Below are 14,586 nucleotides of genomic sequence, written 5' to 3' on the forward strand. Positions count from 1 at the left end.
ACCATACCATGCCTTCCTTCTGTGCTGCTGCTGGTGGCAGCTCCGCCTTCAGAGCTGGGCTCGTGGCCAGCAGGCGCCGCTCTGTAGCTGCCCAGCTCTGAAGGCAGCACCTCCGCCAGCAGCAGCACAGAAGTAAGGGTGGCAGAACCGCAACCCCCACTACAGTAACCTTGCGACCCACCCTCCGCCACAACACTTTTGGGTCAGGACCCCTACAATTACAACACCATGAAACTTCAGATTGAAATAGCTGAAATCATGAAATTTACGGTTTTTAAAATCCTTTGACCATGAAATTGACCAAAATAGACCATGAATTTGGTAGGGCCCTATTTATATTGATCTCAGCTAACCTTTTTTTTTTTTTTTTTTGGTTAAACTTAAATTTGGGCCCAATTTGTCTAGACAGCATACTTTTGGCTCTTATTTTACATTGCACAAGTAGCAGAGGTAACCATGATAGAGCAGATTGCAGGAATCTGAGTGTGTAAACAGGAGGGTTGGTGGGGGAGGCAGAAGCATGCGGAGTTAAGCGGAATGATCTATTGGAGGATGGAGTAAAGGTTAAGGGCAGTAAGGTAAGGTTTTTATTAGTACTTTCACACACTCAGTGGTTCTGCTCACAGGTTACAAAGTACTGTTATTGGTTGTCTCTTGCACACACAGTGCTTTCACATCTTGCCTTTCCCAGTCCCCCAAATTGTATTTTGGCACTGTGATCGGAGTTTGGCAAGTTACCAACATCAGCCCTATTAGCTGATCTCATCAAAGCTGTAGCACCCACAGTCTGTAAATATGTCACCTTGAGGAGAAGAAACAGCTGTAACTAACTAACTATATATATACTTTTTGGAATTTAACAGTCTAGGAATCTTACAATCCCTTGAACGAAGAAGCACCTCCTATTACTTTTAAGAACTACAACAACTTATATATAAGTTTTGCAGTTCAGAGACTAGTTTTCCTCCTTTAGTTCAAGGACAGTTTTGTTGGACAGATGCATTTAAAGCAGAACCATCTTTCACCAGAGATGAAAATGCTGACAAGAAACTTCCTTAGTCTCTGGTCTCAGGGCAGGCACAAGAGGCATGTTACTAAGCAGTTTGCACTTTTGATAGAGATTGGGTTTGAGAACTATCAATGTATAAGGACTAAAGAGTCAGGAATTCCTGGACTGGATGGGATGGGAGCCAGTTCCTTCTAGGAGTGGCCCACACCTGATGCATTCTAAGGTAAGAGACATAATACGCAGTCAATTGTGCAATGCTGGATGTTGTGGCAGAGGGGAAGGGAAGTAATTCCCTCCTGGTCCCTAGGGGCAATCGGCTGATTCCCTTTGAAACATGAGGTTAAAAGAGTGTCAGTCCCACTATGCTTTTATTTGTGAAATCTCCCCTTTCCAAGAATTCCTTCCCCTGAGGGCTTTGGGCTCATATGCCATATAACCAAAGAATGATGATTAGCAGCTAGGAAGAATGATTACCTATCTCTGCTAAATATTTGTTATTCAATAGGCCACAACTGCTTAGTCAGTTGATACCCTTGCCATACTGCATTTTCATAGAATCATAGAATATCAGGGTTAGACGGGACCTCAGGAGGTCATCTAGTCCAACCCCCTGCTCAAAGCAGGACCAATCCCTAGAAAGATTTTTGCCCCAGATTTCCAAATGGCCCCCTCAAGGATTGAACTCACAACCCTGGGTTTAGCAGGCTAATGCTCAAACCACTGAGCTATCCCTCCTCCCAAATCCAGGCCAAGAGGGCAGCTTAAAACCCACAAATGCAGTGGTCCCCAAACTGTGGGGCATGCCCCCCCCGGAGGGCACGGAGGCATCACTCTGCCATCAACTCTACTCCGGCCCCCACCTGCCCCAGCTGCAGCGCCTGACTGTGGCTCCCGGGGGAAGGGGAGGGGGACAGACCAGGTAAGGGAGGGGTGCAGACAAAAAAATTTGGGGACCACTGCAGTAATGTATAGGATGGATAATGGACAGTAGCTGCTTAATAACTAGGGTGACCATAAATCCTATCTTGGCTGGGACAGTCCCTTTTTTAAGCCCTGTCCCAGTCATGCCCATTTTTTGGCAAAAGTGAGCATTTGTCCTATTTGCTCAGTTGGCAAGAGCAAATGGGACAAATGCCCACTTTTGTCAACAAAGTGGGGTGTGGAGGAGTGTGTAGGGTGTGAGTGGCAATGCCAGCCCCCATGGGGGTGCGGGGTAGGAGAGGCACGTCTTAGGTGAGCAGCTTATGCCAGCCCCATGCGGCGGGGAAGGGAGGGCTCGGAAGAGTGGCTCGGGCTAGCCCTGCGCAGGGCAGGGGAGAGCTTGGACTAGCCCCGCATAGTGTCCCGTTTTCCCTTTGGGAAATATGGTCACGCTATTAATAACAGCACTCCCATGCACCATTTGGAAAGAATGTGTTCCAAGGCCAGATGTGCTGAGGCTAGGGAGTCTGCGGCAAGGGAAATTACCCCTGGAACACAACTGCAGAGTTGTGTCATGAGAAGAAATTAAGGGAAGGAGGCCAGGCACATCACAGAGAGATAAAACATAGCCATGAAACCTTCTGTTATCACAGAGGAGCTCTCTTAAGAGCTAGGATCTTTCTCCCTACTGCAAGAAAATTCCTTACTGCCTTCTTAAGGGGAGACTAGAAAACTCCACTGGGGATGTGGAGTTAGGGGGAAGATAAAAAGTGAATAATAAAAGGAAAGCAGGAGCAAATTTCCTAGGCAAAAATCAGCTCTCACAAAGTGAACCAGTATGTAACTACCCCCCCTCCCCCAAAAAAAGTGTTTAGAAGAGGGACGGGAGGAGGAATGGGGATTACCAATATGAATCATTTGTAGGGCACAAAGATCAAGGAGTAGCTCCCTCTTTCCCCAATACACCCTATTCTTTCATCACAAATTTACCAAAGAGGTGAGGAAAGCACGCTTTCTTACCCCATCCTCATATATTTTCAAAGAGCTTTCAAGCCAGGACTGCAAAAGGTGCGCGATCACCAAAGATAGCCAAGCCCGGAACAAACAGCTGTAAGAACTAAAACTGAAGCTGTTGCTCCACACCAAGAGGGGCAGTAGCCTTTTCCCCTCGTTTGTTGTTGTATGGAAGTGCCAAAACCCTTATGGTCACATTTACCTTAACGGCCTAGGTTATGAGTTGATGCCCCCCTCCAATCTTGTTGAGAAGCGTAAGCCATCCCAGAGACTTGTACCACCGCCAGTCTCTTATCAGGATAAGAACAGCAGGTCAGGACTGAGAGGCACTGGCAGAGCTGAAGGACTGAACACCAAGGGATGTTGCGGGAAAGACTCTGGGTATGTTAGCAGAGCAACATGTTGAGCCCAGGACCAGATTAACTGTGGTGTTGCCGGTCAGGACTGAAGTGCACTGCCATAGCTATGGAGAGGGAGGTTTGTGCATTTTTAAAGAAATAGAGGGGCAAACAGTACGACCACCACAGCCAATAGAAACCCAGAGAAGTCCACTGCAAAATTCATGCACAAATATATATATTTTTAAATCCTGCTGTGAAGGGAAATGCAATTCAAAACATAGGCTTCCATGCCACGCTCGCTCTAGGAGATTTATCCAATGTTTATTCATTTCAGCTTTTACTAAAATGTTTGTTATGGTCTCCAGCCAGGCGACCAAGCAAACCATCTATAATTTCCTTTGACAACTTCTGCCTACGCTGCTACGGTAACACCAATTAGAGGCACTTGCATCCCAGAAACAGTCTCCTCCTCAAAATGCGCACTAAGAAGCAAGAAGAATCTTGGAATAAAGTAGCCTCCCTATTACACTCGCTTTGGTGGTGAGGAACCCTGGGCACTGCACAAGTACAGTGTGGGAAGGCTGTGCTGTATTCTTTAAGGCGGTACACTCAGGGAACTATAGATGGGGCGTTTCTATAGACGCTTCTTATTGAGGCACTTCAACAGCTGCCAGGAAGCCTTCCTCTCCCAAGGAAAATTCAAAGCATTTGACGTTTACAGCCATGACAAACCGGTTTTCTCTTGGAGGGAGGATTGTTCAGGCACAGGATCATCAGAGACAAATATGGAAACCTATGCAGATGTATAGAAAAGCCACATGCAAAGAGTGTATAGATGGTTGTAGTTTGCAGCTCAGAGAGACTGAAGTGAACTTTGTAGGCCAGGTCACTGTTCACAGATCCAATGGCACAACACAACATTCAGTGGCTGGTGGATCTGGCAGAATGTTCGTTCACTTTGCTGTCATCCTCCTTTCTTCCCAGATGGCAGCTTCTCCCACTGAGAGGCCAAGTCAGACTGGTGGCCAGGGTGGCATACTGTGCATGGGACTCGAAATGAAGATGCCAGTGCAGGCTGTGTGCAGCGGCATTACTGTGGCTGAAGGAGAGCAGATGTCTGGAAAGGATCTGGGCTGGACCCCTCTGATCCTGGCAACTTGTCAATGGATTGTCACTGGAAGATGGTGGTAGCTTCCGGAAGAGAAGCCTGCTTTGTGCATGTTTTTCCCCCTCCCTGGAAGAGTTACCAACAGCAGATTCAGCAGCCAAACTGCAGAGTTATGTTCCCAGCTGTGCCACAGACTTCCTGTGTGACCTTGGCCAGACCACTTAAGCTTTCTGCTTCCATTTCTCCATCTATGAAATGTGGATAATACCTCATACTCACCTTGTATGGGTGTCTGTGAGGATGTAATAGTGGGTTTTTTACATGCCACTAGTGTCAGTTGTTGAACAGAGTTGCTATGGCAAGTCAGTGTTGGGGAAACATCTACCTCGTGCAGTCTTTTAGTGCTCTATTAGTCCTCTCTTTGGCTTCATGTCCCTTCTGGGGGAGTGAAGCCCTTTTTTCTCCCCCCCCCCTTCCTATCTTGTACTACTAACTCTTCTGGATTTGTCAACCTTGATAAGTGTGGGGAGTTTTTTTGGTGTGGTGGCTGTGTCAGTTTAACATGCGTCACTCAGCGCTAAGGCATGTAATCAGTGTAAAGTCTCTGGAGCATAGATATTTACAAAGAAGAACCTTCCTGACTTGCATCAAGCAAGAGTTTTATTCTCATTAATGAATCCCTCTAGAGTCTGATAACTCAGGCACGTTGAAATCAGATAAATAGAAAAGCCTCTCTTTCTGCTAGCTACATAGCCCTTTCCTTAGCTCCTAATCAGTAGGGACTAGACTATACTAAGCAAGCCACCGAAGATCAAAACTTGTGTGTTTGTGATTTGATCAGGGAGTTTAGACAAGAGAACAATCAATGTTTTGTTGTGGGTTTTCCCCCTTTGAATTTGGCTTTTAATTGATTGGGAAAGTGTCTTCCTTTAAAATGAAACAAAAACAACTGAAATCCATTTGCCATTTAATTGCATCTCCCATCTACCTAAAATAAGGAGTGTGCAGGAAGCAAAATCCTGTGAATATCTCTGGAATCATGTGGAGAGACCAATCCTGCTCCTGTTGAAGTGAGAGGCAAAATTCTCATTCACTTGTTTGGGAGTGGTTCAGAGGATAAATTGACTGACCTGGGCATGTGGGCATTATTTGCTTTCCCATAGTGTCTAATAGCCTCGGTCATGGATCAGGACTCTATTGTGGTAGGGTATATCTACTCTTAAGCCATGACAACAGCACAGCTGCAGCGCTTCAGTGTAGACACTACCTATGACAAGGGGAGGGGTTCTCCCATTGGCGTAGGTAATCCGCTTCCATGAGAGGTGGTAGCTAGGTAGTCTACACTGGGGGTTAGGTAGGCATAGCTACATCTCTTAGGAGTGTAGATTTTTCACACTATGCCAGTGTAGACCAGATGCAGGCACTCTACAAACACAGAACAAAAAGATGGTGGTTTATAATCGAGGTAATAAAACAAAGCAGATAGATGCAGACACATGGGGGAGTACAAGGATATAGTGAGAGAGTACTGGTCAGCATATTGGGGATAAGTTGTCTCTGCAGATCAGCAATGTCATAATTGTCAATGTTTGTTTGTAAGCGTTACAGCAAAGCAGAGCGGTGAGGAGGGATTTGAAGGTGGATAATGATGTAGTTTTGCAAGTATCTTTGGGGAGTGCCACTCACAAGTGTGTGTGGGAGCATTGGAGAAAGCATGAAGGTGTTCGAAAATTTAACAAGTGGGCAGTGGAGGCCAATCAGATGTGAGTAGGGTTACCATACGTCCTCTTTTTCCCGGACATGTCCGGCTTTTCGGCAGTCAAACCCCTGTCCAGGGGGAATTGCCAAAAAGCCGAACATGTCCGGGAAAATGGCGGCTCTGCTCCTCCCCGACTTTTTGGCTCTGTTTAAGAGCCGGGCTACCCGACCACTACCGGCTTCGGGCAGCCCCCGTGCTTCCAGACCCTGCGCCCCCAGCCGGGCACTTCCCCTCCCGGGCTCCGGCGGCGCAGGGTCCGGAGGCACGGGAGCTGCCCGAGGCCAGTAGCGCTTGGGCAGCCCGGCTCTTAAACAGAGCCGAAGAGGAGCAGAGCCTCCAGCCGCGGCGGCTCTGCGTAACTTACACTGTCAGTTACACAGAGCTGAAGAGGAGCAGAGCCGCCGCGGCTGGAGGAGGGGGCGGAGTTAGGGTGGGGAAGGGGCGGAGTTGGGGCGGGGCTAGGGGTGGGGAAATGGGCAGGGCCAGAGCCCGTGGAGGGTCCTCTTTTTTTATTTATGAGATATGGTAACCCTAGATGTGAGCATCGACAGCTTGATAGCAAATGAGAGTGGGGTCGGGATTGACTGTGAAGAGCTTTGAAAGTGAAGACAAGTGGCTTATGTTTCATGCCATAGAGAAGGGAGATCCAGTGGAAGGATTCGAAGAGAGGGGTGACATAGGCCTTGGCTACACTGGCGCTGTACAGCGCTGCATCTTGCTGCGCTCAAGGGTGTGAAAATGCCCCCTTCCCCGAGCGCAGCAAGTACAGCGCTGTAAAGTGCGAGTGTAATCAGAGCCTGCAGCGCTGCACGTTCGCTCGCAGCGCTGCAAGCTATTCCCCTCGGAGAGGTGGAGTACTTACAGCGCTGCGAGAGAGCTCTTGCAGTGCTGGCAGCGCGACTACACTCGCGCTTCACAGCGCTGCTGCGGCAACGCTGGGAAGTCCTGAGTGTAGCCAAGTCCATAGTGAAAGTGATGGACTAGGAGAACGATCTGTGCGGTAGCCCGGTGAATGGATATGAGTGGGGGCACGAGTACATTTGTCAAACACAAAGGGAAGGATGTAGCCATAATTGAGATAGGCATTTTAGCTGTGCTGATGCATAGGACAGGCTGAATCTTAGAGATCTTGTATAGAAAGAAACCAGCAAGATTTAGCTATAGCCTGGATGTGAGGACCTAGCGAGAGACTGAGTTGAAGATGATGCCCTATTTACAGGCTTCAGTGCCAGGCAGGATGGTAGTGTAGTCCACAGTGATTGAAAAGGGAGGTTGTGGGAAGGACTTGGGAGGTGGTGATTGGGGTGGGGGGGAGGGAGGGAGAGTTTAGGAGCTCTGTTTTAGCCATGTTTAGCTTGAGCTGGTGGCTAGACATCTATGAGATGTCCAAGAGAAGCCTGAGATTTTAGCTTAGACCAAAGGAGACAGGTGTGGAGGAAACAGGTAGATCTGTGAGTCCCAAGCATAGAGTTGTTTGAATTTGTGTTTGCGGATGAGATTTCCCAGCGCTAAGGTGTAGGAGAGGGAGAGAGAAGGGTTGCTTCTGGAGGCCGATGGGTGCTTGGCCATATGCCTGGAGTAGTGCAGCGGAGGCCTACAAATACATCTCTTAATTTCCCCAGAATCTGAATGTCAAGCAGAGGCAGCAGCTCTTATTACAATCAGGGAGAATCCCATAAGTAGTCATGTTGCTAAGTTCTCAGAAAAGTTGCCCTTTCACTGTTAATCCTGGAAACTGCTGCAGTAAAGGCCATATAGCAATGCGGGGCACGTACCCATTCTCTATGTGCCCAGCTTATCTGTGCCATTGCAAAATGTAAACAACAGCGGTCAGAGAGGTTACCCCCTAGGGCTGTCTTCACATCTTATTCTTTTTCTTTATTCCTGGGTAGTATTATTTGAACATGAGGTAAAACTATGGGTCTTGCTTGGTATATACCTTCTTTTCCAAATTGTCAGTACAATGGCTACTTAAATGTAAGCCCCTCTGCCTTTCTTGAGCCCTTTCCTCCTAGCACAGAAAGCAGCCGTCTGTGTTTGTAAAATGAGAAATAGGAGCTGTGCTTGTCTAGCGATGATCTCTATAAATCTCTCTAATAATGTAGGCTAATAAATCATGCTGTATTCTGCAAGGAGCCAAGGTCTTGTGGTATCTCTGGACTCATCTTAATTAACAATAGGAGGTAGTAGCAGTGGGGGTGAGAAACAGCTCTAGACCTATTTCAGGCACAATCTGTGTGTGTAAGTGGACTCTGAATCATGTAGGGTAGCGTAGAAGGGAAAATCTTGTTGAATCTTTCCCCGGGGAGATGAAACTCTAGAACAGAGCCAAAGGCTAGAAGCAATTGTTTAGTTACTTCACTTCAAGGATGCAGTTGAAATGGAACTCCTCTGCCAATGTCAGGCTGTCTCTTTGGCTGAGCTGTTGTGGACTTTCATTGTTTACTGATGCTGGTATTTTGTTGTGTATCGTTTTTACCCATAACCTCTACAGCAAGATTGGAGAAAGGTACTAGAGGCACATCTGCTTCTGGCTATCTGGATTGACTTGTGGAATTGTGCTGTGTCCTAGAAAAGTGCTTCCACTGTGAACCCTGTTGGTGATGGTGGGGAAGGTATCCACTTTGTCTTGGCTTTGCCTTGTCACTGTCTCATAAATTGGAAGATCCCATTCTGGTGGCTAGGGGTGATTTGAGATAGCGTTTCTCTTTCCTGTCAGTGGGAGTTCGAGACACTATTCATGGGTGCAGTGCATGGGTGAGTGGTGGGCATGGGAAAAGCTACCTTGGTTTCTGGAATTTGCTCCAGAAATAAAAATTTTATTAAAAGCTAATGTTAAAATTATATAATACACAGGTTGAGAAAAGAGTGTACATCTGGGTATAATGCTAGATTATCCATAAATACAAAGTTTGTTTTTAAAAGTCCTATGGTACATATAGTACATCAGGGGTCGGCAACGTTTGGCATGCGGTTCGCCAGGGTAAGGACCCTGGCGGGCCGGGCCAGTTTATTTACCTGCTGACGCGGTAGGTTCGGCCAATCGCGGCCCCCACTGGCCACGGTTCGCTGTCCCGGGCCAATGGGGGCGGCGAGAAGCGGCACGGGCGAGGGATGTGCTGGCTGTGGCTTCCCGCCCATTGGCCCGGGACGGTGAACCGCGGCAAGTGGGGGGCCACGATCGGACGAACCTGCCGCGTCAGCAGGTAAATAAACTGGCCCGGCCTGCCAGGATGCTTACCCTGGTGAGTTGCATGCCAAATATTGCCGATCCCTGTAGTACATAATCAGCAGTAACCCAAATTTAGGTGAATAAATTTAAGAATACAGTTTAGATATTAGTATCCAAGTATTCGAGTACATCACTCATGAAAGTGTTGTACAGAGATTTGGTTGTGGAAAGCAAAATATATCAGAATGAAGATTGTCCCTCAGTAATATAGAATTAGATTGTATTTTCTAAATGGACAACCTATCCTATCAGGGAAGTATTTCAGTTACTTTCCTTTCTCGCTTCTCATCGGAAATACTACAACTCAAGTTAAACTTGGAGGAAGTTGACATTATTTTGCAGAACAGTACACACTGCTACATTTCTTGTTTATTCTTGCAGACTTGCTTATGCACAGAGACAGGAACAAGTTGCAGAACTGGAGATGACAATACAACCAGCCTAGATTATAACAGTACAGTAGAGCCTCAGAGCTACGAACACCTCAGGAATGGAAGTTGCTCGTAACTTTGAAATGTTTGTACCTCTGGTCATAACACTATGGTGGTTCTTTTAAAAGTTTACAACAGAATGAAAAATTCTGCTTTCCCTTTATATTTTAGTAGTTTATGTTTAACACCATAATATACTGAATTTGGCTCGTTTTGTTTGTTTGTTTGTTTGTTTTCTGTTGGGCAGTGCTGCTGCCTGATTGTGTACATCTGTTTCCAAATGAAGGGTGTGGTTGACTGGTCAGTTCGTGTCTCTGCTGTTTGTAACTCTGAGGCTCTACTATATCAGCTCTCTGTTTACCTTTATAAATTGTTTCTTGTTGCTAGTTGAATAAATGTTATCCTAAAGCTGAAATATGACCAGAAGTGGAAAGGATGATTCCCAGTGAATCCAGGGGGGGAAAAAAAACAGATTACAGTCAACATCGCTTTCAAGTGTTTTCCAGAAGAAAGATACAGTCAAAATGACTGCCACAAAGACTGTGATTCTGTAAAATGAAACTCTCTCACCGCTCTTAAAAACCCATGGGGAATGCTGAAATAACTTGTGAGAAAGGTTCAAATAGCAATTTGAGCAGTATGAAAGTTGGAAGGGCTAGTAAAATGGAAGAAGAGCAAAAAATTGCACTGTTTGTGACAGTAGCTATTGGTGAAGCCCTGAACGTATACAGTGCACTTAATATTTAAGGTTTGGGAGATGAGTAAGAATTAGATGTTATAATGAATAAAATCTTGAGGATTGTGTCCTGAGTTGGGCTATCTAATCGATGAGAAATCTCTTCCAGGTGAAGATGCAGAAAGGAGAGGAAACAATAGAGGAATCTCACAGGTTTAAAGCTTTAAAAAGCCTATCCTGTGGCTTTGGAATATGAAATCTCTCTCATTAAAGAGCAAATAGTTTTGGGATGCAGCAACTGAAAAGTACATAAAAGGCTACTCAAGAACATGGACTTGACACTTGAAAAGGCAATATCCATATGCCACGCCAGTGAACAAACAAATGCAAATAAAGGCCATAGAGAGAGTCACAGAGCACATAATTCGTAAATACCATAGTTGACAGAAAATAAAAAGATGAAGGAGTTGGAAAAAACACGAAACCAGTAATAACAGTATGGCAACTGTAATGAGTCTAGAAAGAAGAACTAACAGACTGGATTTGCTGCTCAGCAGTTGTGGAGGGTAAAAGGGACATAGGACGAACCTGCCTCCCTCCAATGAGCAGAACAGGAACATTTCAACTTCAGTTTCCTCAGGAACAAAATGTTTGAGATGTCAGGAACCAAATTTTTCAGTATATTACATATATCAGCAATGTTTTGGTAGACTTCCCCATCACCCATAAACTCCAAGACTTGCACTTTTAATATACTGGTTAGTAAACACTGCTTCCTGAGTCTTGCTTTCAGAATATGGTCGGCATCAAGAATATTTCACTGCACAATGCCCCACATGCTGAACAGTGTCTCCTGAGTGAAAGTGTGCACTGATATACATGGAATACTCTAGGTAGGCCCTCCTATTTAACATCAGGAGTGACTGCAGAGCATGCTGGAAAATGCAAGAAGCAACCTGAAAATGAACAAGGCCAAGTGTCAAACAACTGATATTACCTACTTAAGGGGGAAATTGACCATAAAGTGAATAATGTTGTGAGATGGAGGCGTTACAGAACCGGTAGGACTCCCCTTCCCCCAAAAATTAGAGGCTGTAGGGCATGTTGAATTATGTTAGCAATTTTATACCCAACTATCCAGCTCTAACAACTTGCCTAAAGAAAAAACCCTCATCTCTCTCATAGCATGGACCACAACATCAGAGTTCAAGGATTTGAAGCATGTACTGACATTGGCAGTGGTGTTGCAATTTTTTGACCCACTAAAAAATCAAGTTCTCCACAGGTGCTTCGAAAGCAGGGTTTGGGAGCTGTACTCCTAGAGATGAAAGACTAAACATATGCTGCAAGAGCTATGATAGCAGAGATTATATACATAAATTATTAGATCTGCTAGACTTTGCATATAGTTAAGTACTAAGTATTAAAATTTTTTTTCCTATGGTCCATAGTTTCAAAGCTCAAGCTTTGACTACCATACCCAAGAAAGGACACAATGACTGCTTTGGAAAGAACAAAAATAGGCTGTGGGTACGCCTACACTACAATAAAAGATCTGTGGTAACGAGTCTCAGAGCCCAGGTCAATTGACTTGGGCTTGTGGGGCTAAAACTGCAGTGTAGATCAGTGGCTCTCAACCTTTCCAGATTACTGTACCCCTGTCAGTCTGATTTGTCTTGAATACCCCCAAGTTTCACCTCACTTAAAAACTACTGGCCTACAAAATCAGACCTAAAAATACAAAAGTGTCACTGCAACTATTACTGAAAAATTGCTTATTTTTACCATATAATTATATTCAAATTGATATATTTTTTATAAATAGTGTACTTACATTTCAGTGTATAGCATATAGAGCAGTATAAACAAGTTGTATGAAATTTTAGTTTGTATTGACTTCACTAGTGCTTTTTATGTAGCCTGTTGTAAAACTAAGTAAATATCTAGATGAGTTGATGTATCCCCTGGAAGACTTCTGCATACCCTGAGGAGTACACGTGCCCCTGGTTGAGAACCGGTGGTGTAAATGTTGAGGTTTGGGCTGGAGCTTGGTCTCTGAAAACCACCCCTCTCCTGGGGCTTCAGAGCCCAGGCTCCAGCCTGAACCTGGACATTGACACAGCAATTTCATAGCTCTGCAGTTCAAACCCAAGCCAGCTGATCTGGGTGGTGCTGCAGGTCTTTTATTGCAGTGTAGATGTACCCTTAGGCCAGTGGTGGGCTACATGCAGCCCATTAGGGTAATCTGATTGCAGTCCACGAGACATTTTGCTGATGTTGACCGTCTGCAGGCACGGCCCGTAGTTCGCCGTTCAAGGCCAATGGGAGCTACAGGAAGCGGCGGGCTGCAGGTACATTCCAGCCTGGATGTCACTTTGTAACTGTAGATGTGCTGTCAGAACTTATGCTTTACTTGATGATGCACAGCCAGATCTGGGGCAAGTGGAAATAGCCAAAAATCAATTGGATTGATTTTTAAATCAAAACAATTTAGATCACAGATTTTAAATCACTGATTTTAATTTAAATAAGCAGAAAAATAAATTGGCAATTTTAATCATGTTTTGCATTTGTACTTTATTTTCCTAAAGAAAGGATTATTCTTGTTGGTTAGTAACCATTAAAACACGTTGATTTACAATTAAATATAATCATCACACTCAGTTTGATGCTTCATTTTGCTAACCATAAAGATACACAATACCAATGCACATTTATTCAGATTCTTAATTTTTACATTTCTTATATAAGAAAATGGTGAATGATCTAGTTCTTAGTAGATTAACATTTTACTTGGGCTTGACACACAGGAGGATGGCAAGGGGAGGAGGGATAGCTCAGTGGTTTGAGCATTGGCCTGCTTAAACCCAGGGTTGTGAGTTCAATCCTTGAGGGGGCCATTTAGGGATCTGGGACAAAATTCTGGCTGGAGATAGGTCCTGCTTTGAGCAGGAGGTTGGACTAGATGACCTCCTAAGGTCCTTTCCAACCCTGAAATTCTATGATAGTTATATGGATAAAAATTCAATTTAAAATGCACAAAAACAGTAGTTTAAATATGTGTGTGTTTGTTTTTTTTTAATTAAAATTTCATTTAAATGTGCTGGATACATAAACTTTTTTTTTCTGATCAAAATATGGGTTGCATTTAAAACTAATTTATTAAACTAAGGAAGTATTATCTGTAGTTAGTGAATTGTGATTGTTTCTGGTCACCATGTCCTTCAAGATTTTAGAACTAGTAGATCACGTCCTCTCACCTAATTTCTAGTCATAGATTGGAAGCGGAAAACAAGCTTTCCTGCTGTTTTCAACACCTAACTGGTTTCTTAGCTTTGAACTGAAATAGTTGAATGAACCGAAATGAAGAAAAAAGTCTCTCTGCACCTGCAGAAGAGGCTACTGCTGTCAAAAGCTAGTTTAGCACTTCAACAAACACTGGTTCCAGGTGCTTAACCAGTGACCTGAATCACTGAACTGCTGGAACTTTCTTTAAAACCTGGCAGCAAACATACTGCTTAGTATACTTTTTGTATTTAATTTTTAATGATTATAGTAAGTTTAGGCCTTAACAATTGTAAATTTAATTTAATTTTAAAAAGTTATTTTAAATAAAAATTTATTTAAAAAAACAAAGCATTTTTATCCACTCTAGTAATGGCACATGTAAACATGATAGAAGCACAATGTTACAGCATTGTCAGCAATATGGAATGAGTTGGGAAGAGGAAACATCCAAGACACAGGGAGTAATACAAGTTGTAAGTAAAGGATGGGCAAATCCATGCTTTCCATCTGCATGTCCCAATATAAAGATAAGCTGTCAATGAACTACTGTTGTGCATCTTTCCCACAGTGATAAGAGTCATGTTGGAAAGGCTTTACGAAGGGCATCTTGGCATAACTAAGTATTAAAAATAGATTGCCTGTTCTGGCCCCTGATTAAGTGGTTGTGATGAGCATGTGTGAAACCTATCTAAAGTAGAGAGATGTACAGTGGGAAGTATCTAATACCACATGAACAGAGTCAGAATTGATGTTTGCCCTGGACTACTTTAGCAACTTTATTCCAAAATTAGAAATTCTTCTAGAAAG

General features: G+C 44.3%; 1 protein-coding gene across 6 annotated transcripts in view; it reads left to right on the forward strand.

The window, feature by feature from the left end:
• IGSF3 (immunoglobulin superfamily member 3) overlaps positions 1–14,586 on the forward strand; it is a 255,382-nt gene that overhangs the window by 121,678 nt on the left and 119,118 nt on the right. The window contains exon 1 of one of the 6 annotated variants that reach the window (XM_034791953.1): positions 933–1,232. The exons of the other annotated variants lie outside the window; for them this stretch is intronic. The gene's annotated coding sequence lies outside the window, so the exon portion shown is untranslated. Of the gene's footprint in view, positions 1–932; positions 1,233–14,586 lie in introns of those variants that run through there. 6 annotated transcript variants of the gene reach the window in all.

Source organism: Trachemys scripta, chromosome 1 (genome assembly GCF_013100865.1).
Source record: "Trachemys scripta elegans isolate TJP31775 chromosome 1, CAS_Tse_1.0, whole genome shotgun sequence".
Lineage (NCBI taxonomy): Eukaryota > Metazoa > Chordata > Testudines > Emydidae > Trachemys > Trachemys scripta.